This window comes from Diadema antillarum, unplaced genomic scaffold (genome assembly GCF_040938485.1).
Source record: "Diadema antillarum isolate AM-2024a unplaced genomic scaffold, OU_Dant_1.0 scf00000106, whole genome shotgun sequence".
NCBI lineage: Eukaryota > Metazoa > Echinodermata > Echinoidea > Diadematoida > Diadematidae > Diadema > Diadema antillarum.
The window spans coordinates 412,395-428,149 of record NW_027270995.1 but is presented as its reverse complement, the minus strand read 5'-3'; the positions used below and the strand labels follow the sequence as shown (position 1 = coordinate 428,149).

The 15,755-nt window shown below is 37.9% G+C and overlaps 1 protein-coding gene across 1 annotated transcript in view; it reads left to right on the top strand.

Moving 5' to 3' along the window:
* LOC139719175 (uncharacterized) overlaps positions 1–15,428 on the top strand; it is a 68,529-nt gene extending 53,101 nt beyond the window's left edge. Inside the window, exon 4 of the mRNA XM_071630607.1 lies at positions 13,922–15,428. The gene's annotated coding sequence lies outside the window, so the exon portion shown is untranslated. The remainder of the gene's footprint in view (positions 1–13,921) is intronic.
* Positions 15,429–15,755: the final 327 nt, after the last annotated feature.

Genomic DNA, 15,755 nt, shown 5'->3' with positions numbered 1-15,755 from the left:
CACTATTACAGTATTAAGTGAATGTCAAATTTGAGTCAGATTTGCCATAATTGATTCATATGCACACAGTAAATGCATGATACATGGAGATGAAGATATAAATTTTTACAATCTAAAGTAGTTTGTTCCTTGGCATACATTGTATGTGATGGTGAAGTTTTGGAAGGTGAGTGACCGAGAGCAGAGAGAGCAGGTGTACAAACATTCATCATTAACATGATACCAGCATTTGATGACAGAATGATCCAGGTCTTTGGCCGAAGGTTTCCAGTGACTCAAAGGATGACCAGTACTCTCATACATGTAACTGACCATAAAGATGATATCCCATTTAATAAGATTAAATCCTAGAGTCATCTTTGGCAGTGTCAGAGAACAAAGAAAAAGCTTCTTGGTTGAGCTGACATATCACAACATTTGCTACGTGGTCATGGGTTGTATCATACTTTTGTACCAGGGCCACCAGTATATGCCTCTAGCAGTCATGTGCTATAGAAGTTTGAGCTTACTCATGAAGCACAATGTGTAGTGTGATATTCAAACAGACATAGTATTTGCATTGATTTTTTGTTTTCGGGTTGTCCGTCCGTCCGTCCTTCCGTCCGTCCGTCCGTCCTTCCTTCCGTCCGTCCGTCCGTCTTTCCGTCCGTCCGTAATGAATTTTGTGGACAAGGTAACTATCAAAAGCTGTTGAGGTATCCTAATGAAACTTGGCATGTATATGTATTAGGGGGTGGAGTTGTGCCTATCAACTTTTGGGTGCACGTGCTCAAGGTCAAAGGTCAAAAGGTCAAGGTCAAATACATAAAATTTCACTATTTCCACCATATCTATGCAAAGCCTGAAGATATTTTCTTGAAACTTAGTGTATACATGTATTACCCAATTTAGATTCTCTGGTGAAAGTTTGGGTCATGAGGTCAAAGGTCAAAGGTCAAAAGGTCGAGTGAAAGTATTAAAACTTCTTTTTTTTCTCTGTAAATTGGAAAATTGTTCAAGGTATCTTCATGGAACATAGTATATATACATGTACTGACTGGCAGTGATTATCTAGAGAATGTAGGGTTCATGGGGTCAAAGGTCAGGGGTCAAAGGTCAAGTGCAACACTTCAAAATTTTACTATTTCCCTCATGTTCATGCAATGCCAGCAGGATTAGTATTTTTTTAAATTTTTTTTACACTTGGTGTATGCATGTGTAACCTAATAGAAATTCTCTGGAGAGTTTTTTTTCTTTTTCTTTTTTTATTGCCTCAAAGGTCAAAAGGTCAAAGATCAAGTGAAAGTGCTGAACTAACTTTTTCCTCCATATCTCGGAAGTGGCTCAATTTATCGTGAAACTTACTGCATATCTATGCATGTTCTACCTGAAAGTGATTATCTTATGAATTTTAGGGTCTAAGGCCAGATGAACATGGTAACAATTTACTATTCAGTACAGAAATTGCACTTTTTCTCCATACCGGTACCATGAAAATTACTCAATGCATAAATGTATGAATGGGTCAAAGTCAAGTTGAAGTCCTTAAATCCCCAAATACATGCTCTCCTATTCATCCAATCAAACCACAAATATAAACTTTATTGTATGCTGACAGTGAGGTGCAGAGTGAAATCTGCTTGTTGGATTGCAGTAGAGCCATTCATCACCAATCTAAAAACAGTATGCAAGAGGAGAAACAAAAAAGAATCCCAAACCAGCACAAGACTAAAAAGAAAAAAAAAAGAAGATCTAAAATTCCTTCGTTTCATGAGCTCATATCTTTTCTGTTCTTTGATGTGTAGAACACTGTCATGCAACTAATTTCCAGGAATAGTACAAATCATATATTAGTGGATTACTGGTAAAAGGTTCTAGCACATTTTGTAGAAGAGATCTAAAAAACCTATTTCTCTTGAGCTTTATTTCAAATTATATGGTATGACTCAGGCTTTATCTTTTTCAGTTTCCCAAGGTATGTTCCTATGATTTTGAGATAAGAGCTTCTCATGCTGATATCCTAAAATAATTCCTAAAGTTGTCCAAGTGTCAGAACTCTTACTTGGATTACTTTTTCCAACATGGATACAGAATTGCGATGCAAAACTTTGTATCAGTAGCTCCTCGTCTTGCTGTTTTCTATAGAGCTCTCCAGCTATTACTCATGAGTCTTCTAAGCATGAATCCAGGAATATGATATGTGCCCACATGTTAATGCCCTGCCTGTGCGAGTTCTTGCGGACTATAAATGTTCATCTGTGCCATTTGAGACACACAGCACTGTACGTGTTTGAAATAGCTGGAGGTTTTGACAGATATCGTGGTTTGTGATTGAGTGTAGACAGAGGCGTAAAATCATGTGAGTTAAACTCTCACGTATTTATATTTACAAACTGTTTGGATGGCCCCTGGGACCTGTACAATGTAGATCGTCTCCCATACCGGGCATATTCCACCATTTCTAATAAGTCCTAGTAGTGTTGTAAGCAGCCATCTTGAGTTGGCATTTTGACATTCATGTTTGAACAATAATTGCAAAGATGTCTGTTGGAGGCTGTCATTTAATTTCCTGCGGGGACTGGCTGGTTCATCCATTTTGTTTTGTTTTTATTTAAGAAAACAGATGGGAATGTAAAAGACAAAAATAGGTGAGGAATTCATTTTGTATGCAAAGGCCTAAAGCATGGCAGGGGGCCTGTGTTTTTGCGCTGTTAATGTAGAAGAATAGATGTCAAAGTGTGGAATGCATGGAACTTGGTCCCTGTCTGACCCCAGAAGTATCAATAACCAACACCAGACAGAGGGCAATCCAAAAAAAGCTTGTCAATGCCAGATATCTCCCCCTCCCCCCTGGACTGTCAGTCTGCACATTTCTACAGCACAATTTCGGGCAAAAACATTTGAAACTGGAGCCTGCTTGGCAATTTTACTCAAAGCATACTAGATTTTGATTTACTGGAAAAGAGATTATATATACCTGTATTTTCAAGTAGGGTTTGATAGACGCAGGTGATTTTTATTCAATTTCCCATTTGAGTAGGGTATTTTTAAAGTGGGGTATGACAACAGTAGTTCACTTGTAACCTGTATGTACTGGTTGTTTTCAAGGGAAATGTAAAACATTCTGGTAGGGCAAGCTCATAACATCATTTAAGCATGGATTAATTTATAATTTCATCTTTAAGAAAGAATACATGCCTGCCTCTGTCTCGTGGAATATTGCCTTCAGTCTTTCTGATTCTAACGATGGCAGCATTACAGGGTAAAGTACTTCCAACAAATATACAATACAATGAGAATGTGAAGCAAATATAATGTATTATAAAACTAGATAGTTCTGAGATGAGTGTGTATCCTTCAATGTGTAGAGAATAACTTGAATTTTCCTATTGGAGTTGAAATACAGTACCATAATAGTCCATGGTAAGGAGAATTTAAGATATTCCTTTTTATTAATTGTTCATTGTGAGGAACTCTTTATAAACAGACACTACCAAAATTAGCTTGTTTCTTTGGTAGTCCTCTTCATGAGAGTAGTCTAGCCTGACCAGACACCGTGAGAATGGTGTCTAATAGCTGAAATGTGCCTTAGAGGAAGGACTTAAATGAATATAAAGACTATTAGTATTAAAATTAAGGAGGGAAAACAAAAAGCAGAATATCTCTCCTGCCCATGGCGCACTACGTTTCAGGCAAACGGGGCTGCTGTGGCCACTGGGAACATGGTGTAAACATAGCATAATGTTTGATTGATTGACAGGTTATCAAGTTTGTGACACAATTATTGTGTTGAATGTTGTCTCGAGTTAACAGTTGGTAAGGACACTTGATTTTGGTGTCTAAAAAGCATGCGAACTGTAACTCTAAATATGCATGTTTTGAATTATGTATCGGACTCACATATATATTACAAACAATTTTTTTCCCCGTTGGTGTGATGCCCTTGTTGTTGCTACTATCCATGTTGAGGAAATGAGAGTTATCTTTGCACTTTTTCATAGGAGGAATTCTTCAGGGGTTTTAATGCCTGTCATTTGTAACTCTTCTGCCGCTTTTGTATTTAGCATCAAAGGGATGATATAGTTCAAGTGTCTGTAATTTTGTCATCTTAAAGAATGACTTTCAGTTTCTCTTGCTAGATTCTCCTTTGTTGATCCTTTGTGCTGTTGGTGTCTCTAGTGTCTTGTTCTTCTTGTTTGCAATGTTTTCTCTTTTGCAGTAAGATTCTTTCATCTCTGCTTTGTCATGCTCTCTTTTGTTCTTCCTTTTTGAAACTCTTTCCTCATGTTTAATACTTTGTTTTTGTTTCTTTAGATTGACTGAATGGGAAGAGGGCCATGTTTATCACTGTGGGGTTTTTTTTGTGTGTGTGTGTGTGTGTGTGTCTGTGTGTGTGTGTGTCTGTGTGTGTATTGATTGTATGTTTTCTGTGTTGTGTTTTGGTTTTAAGAGCTGTTTGTTCCACAATCCCATTCATCAGTAGCTTCCCTGGACACTCCTACCATCATAACTTTTGTGTGAAATTCATGCATATTTTCCTCTTTGAAGAGGAGTACTTCACTGAAGGTTTAGATATCCTCCTATGCTTGAATTACACTTCCTTTTTAAGTTTTGTACTGTCAATGAATTTGACACAGTGAAATGATGATATTGAATAACTGTTGTAGCTCGACGATTTAGCACCGTGAGAAAGTGACTGTGAAATTGTCAGAGTGGAATTTTGTATGAAAACTTGAGAAATTAAAAAGCCTCTTAACATAAGATAACAATATGTAAGACAGGATCCCAAAGAAGGTGCTTAAAGCAGAAGCTTACTGTCCAAGAGAAATGTTCCTGAAGCAGAAATTTGGACGAACTGACATAATTTGACAAGCCAAACCATGGGAAAGGGGAAAGGATGTAAAATGGTAACATACACTTTTGAAGGAATTACACAACTATAAGTTCTCAGTGAAAAATTCCATGACAATAGTATCAGTAGTCTTGTTTTCATGAACAAAGATATAAAACCAGTTTTACAGATTCTGTGTTGTCATTCCATTTTTATACACAAAATCATCAAAGTATAATATTTGATTTTGATGAAGGGATGTTAAAAAATTTGATATTCGTATTGGGTCTTCTAAAAAAAAAAATGAATTCTTTGACATTTTAAATGTGCAATGTGTTTAATATCAAGCAACAATGCAGTTGAGTAATTTTCTGGGTGAGAATTTAACAGGGACCACAGATAATTTTCCAGAGACTCATCACATAGTTAATATCTTGTCATTTATATAGACACCCAAAAGCAAGAAACACAATGCTATTTCAAATTTTTGTTGAGTGAGTCAGAGGGCTCTCCCTCCATTCCCGGTTGTTTGAGAGGGTGGGTTCCCTCCTCTGTCAGCGATCAGCCGGGCTTAGGGCTCCGTTTTATTTTCGTTTGCTGACAGTTCGCTGCGATTTCCTGACGGCGCAAATTTCGGGAGATTACGAGCTTCCTTGTTTACAAGCCCGGAGTCATGTTTCCATGTGGTGTGAGAATTTTTTATTTTTTTTTTTTTTTTGTGAGAAATTGTGTGATTAATGGTTTAGATATTTCTATTTTAGTGATAGTGTAAATGAGCGTGACTGGATGTTAGACGGGAAAGGATAAAGAAGTCGGTTTAATCAAGAGATTCATATGAAAGTTGAGCTCAGTGTGGGAGGCTGATGTACTTTATTTGTAGAGGGTAGAACAAAGCAATGAGAAGGATTGCTACATGTGAACCAGCACCAAAGAAACACAGAAAGCAAAATATTTGTGAAAATCATCGAATGTCCACATAAAAAGGAGCAAAGAAAATATTTAGATTAACCTCATCATGAGCTGGTCATAACTTTTATATGAAATGTATGATGCACCACATTGACTCATCAGCTTTTTTTATGACCAGTATTATATAGTTTGTGTAATACTGCAGACTGAGGTACAATTTCTTTTTTTTTTGGGGGGGGGGGGGGGGAGGGATGAGTATGTAGTAAGTTGGTTTTTTTTATTGTTAATTGACAACAACATTACATTCCATATATGGTGACAATGAGTGTTTGAAACTTGATTATATTGCCAAACATGGTTGAGGCTAGACTCACTTTGATATTTAACACTGTTTTGAAACGCAAAATCAAAACACAAAAAAGTGAGTTTGCAATGGGCAATTCTCTCTAATCACATTTACTGGGGAAGCATAAACTTAAAGGAGACGTCCGGGTGATTCTCAGATTTTTACATTTGTACAACTATGAATTAGTTATACTGAGGACAGAGTTTCAGAATTTGTGATAATTGGGATGAAGAATAAAAATATTTTCAAAAAATAGAACAAATTGCTAATGAACAAGGATGATGACATGGCAGAGTCACCATAAGAATGCATGAGTTGGGGCTCAAGGAAGCAGAACAAAAGAATAAGGCATGCATAGATTACAGACAGGTGAACTCACAAGCAAGCGGTATTGTTATGGAATTACACTGCTATCATTTCTGAAATATGTGAACCTTCCATGTCATCATCCTTGTTCAGTGTAATTTGTTTAAGGTTTTTCAAAGTATTGTTTCTCTGCTCAAGAACCACAATAAATTCCACAAATCTACGGTATACAGGGAGTTGTCGATTTATGTACTACATGATGTGAAATTATGAAAATCGTCTGGAATGTCCCTTTAACGCAGATCACGTTTACGATCAGCAATTCTCTCTAGCCATATTTACTTGGGAAGCATAAATGCAACATCACATAATTATGCTGAACAGCTTGCCACTATATGAATTTGTAATTTTTCAACAATTCGCAGGGCACGTTCGCAAAAATAGCTTTTTCTCAGAATGGAGCATAACAGACCCCATGAACTGCATATTATTTACTATTTGAAGATGAAACAAAAACCCCCCCCAAAAAAGAATAGTTCTAAAATAGTTCTAAAAATAGTTCTAAAATGTGAAAATGGGAGTTAGGGATAGAAACAACAAATGTAAAAATGTTAATCAGTATAATCAATAATGAGTAATTGTTAAATATACAAAATGAGAACAATAGGTAAAATAGTAACGTTTCTAGACTAAACCGTCTACAGTCATGGTTAACTCAGAAAAATAGTGATATCTCCTTATATTGTAGGCTTCATTGCAAAATTTTTATATCGTAGGATGTTTTGTGATACAACTACTGTAATCTACACATATGCAGCAAATGTTATAACTCAAACATTTTTTTTTTTTAAAATCACTGCTCCCAATGGTAAACAGCACCTTTAAATAATCAAGGGGGAATCCCAATCTATGGTATGGCTGGTAGTTGAAAATGAGTACTGTAAAACACGATATTTTCGCTGCATGAAGTTTTTGCGAATTGGAGCCAACGGCCTTTTTCACGGCATGAAATTTTCACGAGTTGCCTCTAACATTCAGTGCATATAGTGTAAATAAGAACTTTCGGGTGCATTTTAATTTTGTGAATCGTGGCTCTCGTGAAATTCATGAAATTATAAATGCACGCAAACATTCCTCGTTTTACAGTACCCTGGTAGGCAGGGACAAAGAATGGGAAGGGCTTGAGAAGAACTCAACATTACAGCGATAATCATACTTCTAGATCAAGTTTCTAAACATGTTAAAGGACGAGTTCACCTTCATAGACATGTGGATTGAGTGAATGCAGCAATATTAGTAGAACACATCAGTGAGAGTTTGAGGAAAATTGGACAACCGGTTCAAAAGTTATGAAGTTTCTGCTCAGTCACTGCTGGATGAGAAGACTACTATAGCTCGTGATGCCACATATGTACAACGATATAAAGAAAGTTGAAAGCAAAATTAACATAAATTTCACTTTTCTCGCATAACAAAAGAATACTCGTCTTCTCTTTTTCAGAAGGCAGGGGGAATAATATTACCCTTAATATACATCAGTAACAAGTTGAAGAAATGTGCACTTTATTAAAAAAACTAAGTTTTGTGAAATTCTCTTTTTATTTTCCTTGTTTCGTCGTACGCATGTGACATCATACACTGTAGTAATCTTCTCATCCAGCAGTGACTAAGCAGACACTTTAAAAATTCATAACTTTTGAATGGATTGTCCGATTTTCTCTCAAAGTTTCACTGATGTGTTCTTCTAATATTGCTGCATTCACCCATTCCACGTGTATATGAAGGTGAACTTGTCCTTTAAGAGTTACTGAGTTACAGAGAAAATGAATCTCCTTCCTGGCTACTGCAGACCGCTCTGATGTCATTCTACACAACAGCTCAGAGTCAGAAACATCTTTAAGTATCAATCAACCAGTCTTCTCTCTGTCTTGAATTGTACGCATTTATGCATGCACCAAGATGAAAGTGAAAATCCAATCTCCTCATTTACTGTAAAACATGTACATTCGTGGCACAAAATTTTTGGCGAACTGGAGCCGACAGCCTTTTATGTGGCATGAAATTTTCGCGAATTGCAACTGACGTTCAATGCATATATAGTGGCGACAAGAAATTTTGCGTGCATTTTAATTTCGCGAATCTTGGCGCTTGCGAAATTGGCGAAATTAAAATGCACGCGAACGTTCCTCATTTTACAGTATGTGTCGGGGGGGGGGGGGGGGGAGACCATGATTAGATAACAAGAATGCACTGAGAACTGAGCAATGCTTCACTGGAAAACTCCCCCTTGATATAACTGACCAATCAGCATTTTTTTAGACAATCATGTGTTTTGTAACACATGTAAGTTTGCATTCAGCTCATACAGAAAAATCACAGTAATTTATAGTATGAATCGGGCATAGAAACATGTTTTAATACCATTACAGTATCAACGAGTTCCTGGTAAGTGTTAAAACCCCCTTTACTGCACAATTAGCAGGCACTTCCTTGTTAATGAATTCCCACAGAGAGAAGTGTCTGATGCAAGCAGGAAGTAAACTGTTCTACCTGGGGAGTAATCTAATCCAGTGATCCAAATTAAATTATCCCACAGGGTGCCCAGTGGGGCAAGTAAACTTTCAAACTCATTCAACTTTTGGGTTGTCCAGAACTGAAATGAGGTGGACATGTTTGCCATTCTGTTTTGGGTTGTTTTGCTTTGCCTTTTCATTTGTTTGCCTTGTTTTAGAATATTGAGATAATTTTTGAGGGGAGATGAGTCTTTTTTTTGTTGTTGTTCTTACAAATTTGAAAACTCCAGGTGACACAGAAGTTAGCATGGTTGAATGCCATGTTAATGCATACTTTAATATTTTAATACATTATACTGTAAATGCACAAATGTTTGAGTTGAAAACATTAATTTTCATGTATTTTTTAATAGCGCGAATTCTATAACTTACAAAAGTATCTTCACATTTTTCTCTGCACATTTTGAACAGGATGAATCATGTGCTTCATCAGTGATGCCTCCGTGGTATGAGTGTGTGGGTGTGGGTGTGTGTGCACGTGCGTGACGTGCCCTAGTACAATACGTAATAGGTCTACATACAGGTATGCATTTGAGCGCATGTGTGTATGCATTAGTTTCTATATCCAAGGAAGTAATTATTGCGCAGCGCTAATTCAAGAACCTGCAAATATGTCTTTGAGCTATTCAGTGCAAAAAAATTAATCATGTAAATATATCAACGTTTACAGTAATACGTGTATATCTGTGCTGTGATTGACGGTTCTGATTTTCCTTTTTTTCTTGATGCTTTGGGACAAGAACAAGCAAGATAGCAATACGGGAAAGGAATTGATTGACAGATAGGTAGAAAGGTAGAAGATTGACAAATCAGGGAAAACAGATGGATACACAATAACACACAAATGTAAGGTTCATTTATCTTGGTCTTGTCTTTATTTTTAATGGATAAACCTAATCAGATTTTTTTTTTTTTTTTTAAAGGGGGGGGGGGGGGGGGCTGGGGATTGATAGAAGCCTTAAATGCTACCAGGCTGTGTCAAAAGAGCTAACTTTGTGACCAAATATTGATGATGGTGATAATGCCATAGACTTCATTTGACATCATGTGATTGTAGTTTTGCATTAATTGTAGGAAAGTGTGCATTATATTTTGTGCATCATAATTATGGTATGAGTCGAAAGTGGGTGAACTTTTGCTGAAATTTGTTCCAGTCCCCCAAATAACGCCATTTCCTCAATAGACTACGTAGACTATTCCCACCCATGGCTGCTCTGTGGTTCCGATTGTGTTCCATTGAATTATATTGTGCCGGGACTCGTTATAAATTTCTTCCCGCTCATGCAAAACCGCCATCAGAGAATTTGCCACAATTCGACCACTTCATTCGAATGTGTCACCCTACGCAGAAGGTGTGGCTGCATTACTCTGAAAGGAAGTGTGCCAGTAAAATGCTGAAATACGTCACACTTGAGACAAAGGTCTGAGGACATCCGTTTTTGTTTTATTAAGACAAGCAAATTTCCTGGCTTGCGTTCAACATGTCGTCATTGGAAATTGATTGATTGGCGGACTCGATGGCTGCCGCAACGTCAATGATGAGGCCTAGCTCTACGTCACAGGGCATCTTGCCTCAAATCGGGGGTTGACATTTTGGCTTGCCAAGGGCCTATCTGGTCACAGAGCATAATGGGAACATGCTCCAGGGGAGCGTATCAGAAAGCTAACTTGCCGCAACCCCCCCCCCCCCCATCAGTTTTTATTCTCTCATCAGGACAACTTGTAGTAATCATAGTAGGAATATTCATAAGCATCTTTGCCCATCACATCTTCAAGCAAAAATTATATTGTGAATATTATCATTCACTTTGTCTTTATTTGATGCCATTTGTTTGTTTATTTCATGAACTTTGTTCTACTTATTTAATCTTGGTTGATCTGAAAAATCATACTGTATACCAATGTATCACAATATCATGCTGAATGTATTCAAGATTTGTATTTTTCTATGGACTTCTCACGAAGATATTGACCTTCCAGATTTGGCCTGCAAATATACTGATCTATTCTACAGTCAAAGTGTGGTGAAGTGCTTTTTTGGGAAATGTCATTTGTCCACCCTTTGAATTCCATGATATTTCGCATTCAGTGACTGTCGGAAGTAAATCTCAAATATTTCACATAAAAAATGTGTCATTTTTATTTTATTTTGTATTTTTTTAAGGATTTTACGTCTAAAATTTTGTGTTGTAAATGGTATATACGCTAGGTATTAAATTGATCTATTTTCTCAAAACACAGAGACATAGCCACGCCTCTTCCAGCTGGCTAAGTACAAGCTTCACACCCCAGTCAATGGCGATCGACAAAGTCCCGTCAAAGCCCTGCCTTGGCCACATCAATGACTTGTGCTCTGAACACATCATTAGGTCACACTTCCCAAAGACAATGATCCCGGTCTTAGTGGTGGCCTGTGGTTTGTAGTTCACCTGTTCGCTGACCGCACCAAAGAGGAAGGGAGCACTCACCTTTTTTTTTTTTTTTTTTTTTTTTTGGTGGGGGGAGGGGGTCGATGTTGATGTCGCGGAAGAGATTTAGGCAAGTTAATCCTCGCTTTCCCACAGTGACTTTGCCCCCACAAAGCTTATGACAGGACCCAACAATATAGCAGTGACGTGGATCTTCAAAATCTTTTATTTTTGATAGGCGATTTGACTCCTATCAGATCAACCTTGAACCTCGTAGCTATGATCCATTTCAAGCAGCTCCTTGGAACTGATACCGTGATATTGCTGCTATTTTTCTGAATCTTTCTTCATTTTCTTTATTTCTGCAACATTTTTACAAGTGCAGAACGTGTCTCAAGTATTATCTCATCTCTTGACCTCAAAACTTCTATCTTGTGACTTGTAAATCACTGCTTCTCATCGTTTTCTAGTAAATAGAGGCCCACTTATTAAAGCTTCTGCAATTCTTTTTTTCAAGACTCAGATAGATCAAATGTGATTTTTTTTTTTCATTCACTTTTGGCCCACCGGTTGAGAAGAACTGTTTTAGATGACATGGTTACAATCTCAGTGAGGTTGCTTCTACGTGACGTCCATTTATTGCAGAATGTGTGGATCACATCTAGATCATGTGTACATTTTGTATGTGAGTTTTTCTCTCACTATATTTCTCATACTCATGGTCCTACTCCAACTCATTGCAGGTGAAATACTCTAAAGCCACCTGCCTGTTTGCCTTTGGCAATCAGAACCTGTTGCCAACAAGTATTGCATACAGGCTGTACCGTGCCCCTTGCCCATTGACACAGACCTGACGCTTCTATCCCTGCCAGCCAAACTGTGCATTTTGTCAAACGGCATGAGTGTCCATCTTATTCCAGTCTTACATCATGTCTGTAGTGTGTCTGAAAGATTTCAATCAGCTCCATACAAAGTCAAATGTCATGAATGCAATGCCTGTTTCACTTTGCTATCACTTTGTAATGAATGGGATGAAGATGTTTATGAGATGAGAACTATCAAAGGCAAAGTTTGAAATATGTGACGCGCTACAGCAAAAGGATCCCAAAGTCACTCGGCTGAGCCAAGAAAATCGAGTTTGAAGTCACATCATCAAAATTGGTCAAAACAATCGGATTTCTGTTTTTGGCATAATTTTGTAGTCTAATGTTTTGCCTATCATCTGCCGAAATTTTAAGCTAAATGATCAAAGGAAAGGCAAGAAATCAGCTTTTTTCTGGGCTATGATTTTCTGACTTTCAACTTAGTAGAAACGTGTCCGAAGATTTGGATTTAGCGCCGCAGCTAGACTCCGCCCCTAGCAACGAAGGAGTGATCTCATTGGTCAGTGTATGGCATCCTGATTACTGATTGGTCGTCATCGCGGAGGTCGCTAGGAGTATACCTTCTACTGTCAAGCCGTGAAAACTGTCTTGCCTCCCCTTGATCATAATAGCGTCAGAAGGAAAACTTTGAAGGCGTTTTTCTCGAAACTTTGATTTCCACAAGCACTTGACATGCGCTAATAAAATCATTGATATCTCCGCAACCGAGTACTTTTATGAGTTGTGCTATATATGACATTTTTGTAGAAGAGTAAGAAAATAATGTCATGCCATTGTCAGAAAATTTTCCTCCCCCGACTTTCGGATCCTTATGTTGCAGCGGGTCACATATGTGACCCTGCACCTCAAAACAAACAAAAAGTCGCCACACATGAATTTTTAGTTAAGAACATATTCTGAAAGAGCAGACTTTAAGCTTTAAAATGATGTATAACTCAAATCAAATGGACTCTCCTAACCTATCTAAATATTGGAAAGAAAGCACAAACTCAGGAAAAGTGTGAACTGAGAAAAGAGGCTCTGAAGTACAGTGTCTATTCAAGCGCGTAATCTTTACCAAACTGTGCTGGCTGTGCGATGAATGGGACAAAAAACAGGAAGTTAACCACCAGAGTAACAACAATAAAGGGATTATCAGATTAAACTGAAATTAAGCATGCCTCATTAACACATTCTGTTCATAATTAACGCTAACTTTCAAAGCAGTAGCACTATCCTTTCAAAGGTTATTAGAGTTGAATGTGAAGAGTGTGGAAAAGGTTTTTCAGAAATGAAAAAGGGATTCTAAAGACACACCTAATCACACTATTCTGCCAAAAATGTTCGAGATAAACTGCTAAAAAACACACTTTCCTGCCCATTTTATGATACTAAATTTTAGCAAAATGTAAAAGAAGACCCGCTCTTTCAGAAAATATGAAAAAGTCAAGTTCGGCTAGGTTAACCCATTTCACTTATTTTCAGTCCTCACGCAAAATCAGTGTGTGCGACTTTATGTTCGTTTTGAGGTGCACGGTCACATATGGTCCAAAGCTGATGAAAATAGGGTTTTCTTCAATATACATTGTAGCTTGAAACGATCGAAGAGAAATGGCATAGTCTCCGTAGGGATGAAGTTAAAATGTAAAGTCATATTTAAACCTGCCTTTCACTTCTTCCATATCTCCCCTCTTTCTTTTGCTCAGTGGAACTCTCAGATCTATGCAAACGGTTGCCTTCGGTGCAAGAATGCAGCAGCGGCTAGCTCAGCGTTGGATCTTTGCTGGCCCCCTGATCTCCCCCGCGTGTTCTCCTGTTTTGGGAGTGGACTCGGACGACCTGTGGACAGCCTGTAGCGGACACTCGTCACCGTCCTCGTGAGTGGACAAGGATTGGATGGGGGGAAGTGAGTCAAGACCGTGGGATGCACACCTGGGCCGAACTGACCGGCTCTCAAGTGGAGTGGACGAACAGACCGCCAAAAAAGTTATGGCCACAACGGGCATCTAGCTGACCGGGCAATGCTGGGAGTCCTTTTTGTTCATTCTTTTTTTGTTTGATGTATTAAGAAAGCATTGGGTAAATGCTCAAATGATTCTCCACTATCTTCTCTGGACCTGTTGCGTTTGGCTGAAAACGATTATTTCCAGTACCCTTTGCATGATGTGATGTTGAGTGGAAGAGAGAGAAAAAATACTGTGTCAGGCACAATTAACATTATATTAAAAAAACAAATTCCGTTTTGCATTGCTTGATTTCCTAGGCGATAACTGCAGCTATACTGTGATTGTTCATGAATTGCTAGTAAACATTTTATACATAATGTTCAATTTTCTTAAACTGTAAAATGTGTGTGATGAGGAAATCCACTTGTATGTACTTCCAAGCAATCATAACATTGTCATCTAATGGCATATATGCATTCACGGTTCATTCAAAATTTGATTGCACTTTCACAGAAGAAGAAAAGAATGTAGAGAAATTAAGACTTCCAGGCTTACCTTTTGCACTTTAAAGGAATGTTACTTTACGGAATGATTAGTGCAACTGTCAATGAAGTTATGGCATGGAATATGGCATCGATTAGTGTGAATACGACAGGGCCTTTTGCTGCTATGACAGTATTACACTTCATTAGGTCAAGGTTACTCCAAAAACTCAATGCAATACCACACATTGGACATCAACAGGTGTTTGTCACTCTTGCAGTCGTAGGTCTCGTTATCACCTGTAGCCAGTGCTTCTAGGAGCTGATTTGTGGCGCCATAAGTGGATTAAATCAATGCTCACCACAACCTGGCTTTAATATCCCTCACTGAATCAGTCTTTCTAGGAGGATTCGCTGAACAGGTAAAGATGGCGACAAAATTATGACTATCGGTTACGACACGTCAGTGGATGATTTCATGGTCAAAGCAAACAAGTTGGATTTTTTTTTTGGTCTAACCTCAAATTTTCCTTGCATATCGGAACTTACCATTGCTGAAATTGAGACCTATTTGTGAAGCACACGTAAAACACTGACAAAATATTACACACTAATAGAGAGATAAGGATCATTACTTAAACCTGTGTGTGTTCTTTGCATGCACAATTTTCAATAGGAACAGACAGAGTTTAGCTCTGCAGAGTTGGTTTATCATGCAAACATTTATGAATTCCGGATCATGTTTTCCGTCGAGTGTAAAATAAAGATGACAAAGATTTTCCAGAAACAAGGTAAGCTGAAAATTTCCTAAGGTAATGTAGCAAGCATGCATGGAGTGAAGATGTGCCCAGTCTCGCCAGACTCTTAAAACTTTTACTTCTACATGTGCCCTCATCTTATTGAGCCACCCTAAATTAATTTGGGGATCTAATTTGGAGTTTGAAAAATTTTCATAGGAATTATCCCCAATGAAAGGAACTCTCAAATCCATCAAATTAGAAACCACCTTTATGTATGGAAGGAGGACAAGGAAAATGCATTTCACCCATCTTCTTTGTTAAAAAGTTTGCTCTGAATTTTACCCAGACTTGCATTATAAATCTCTGGCAAAA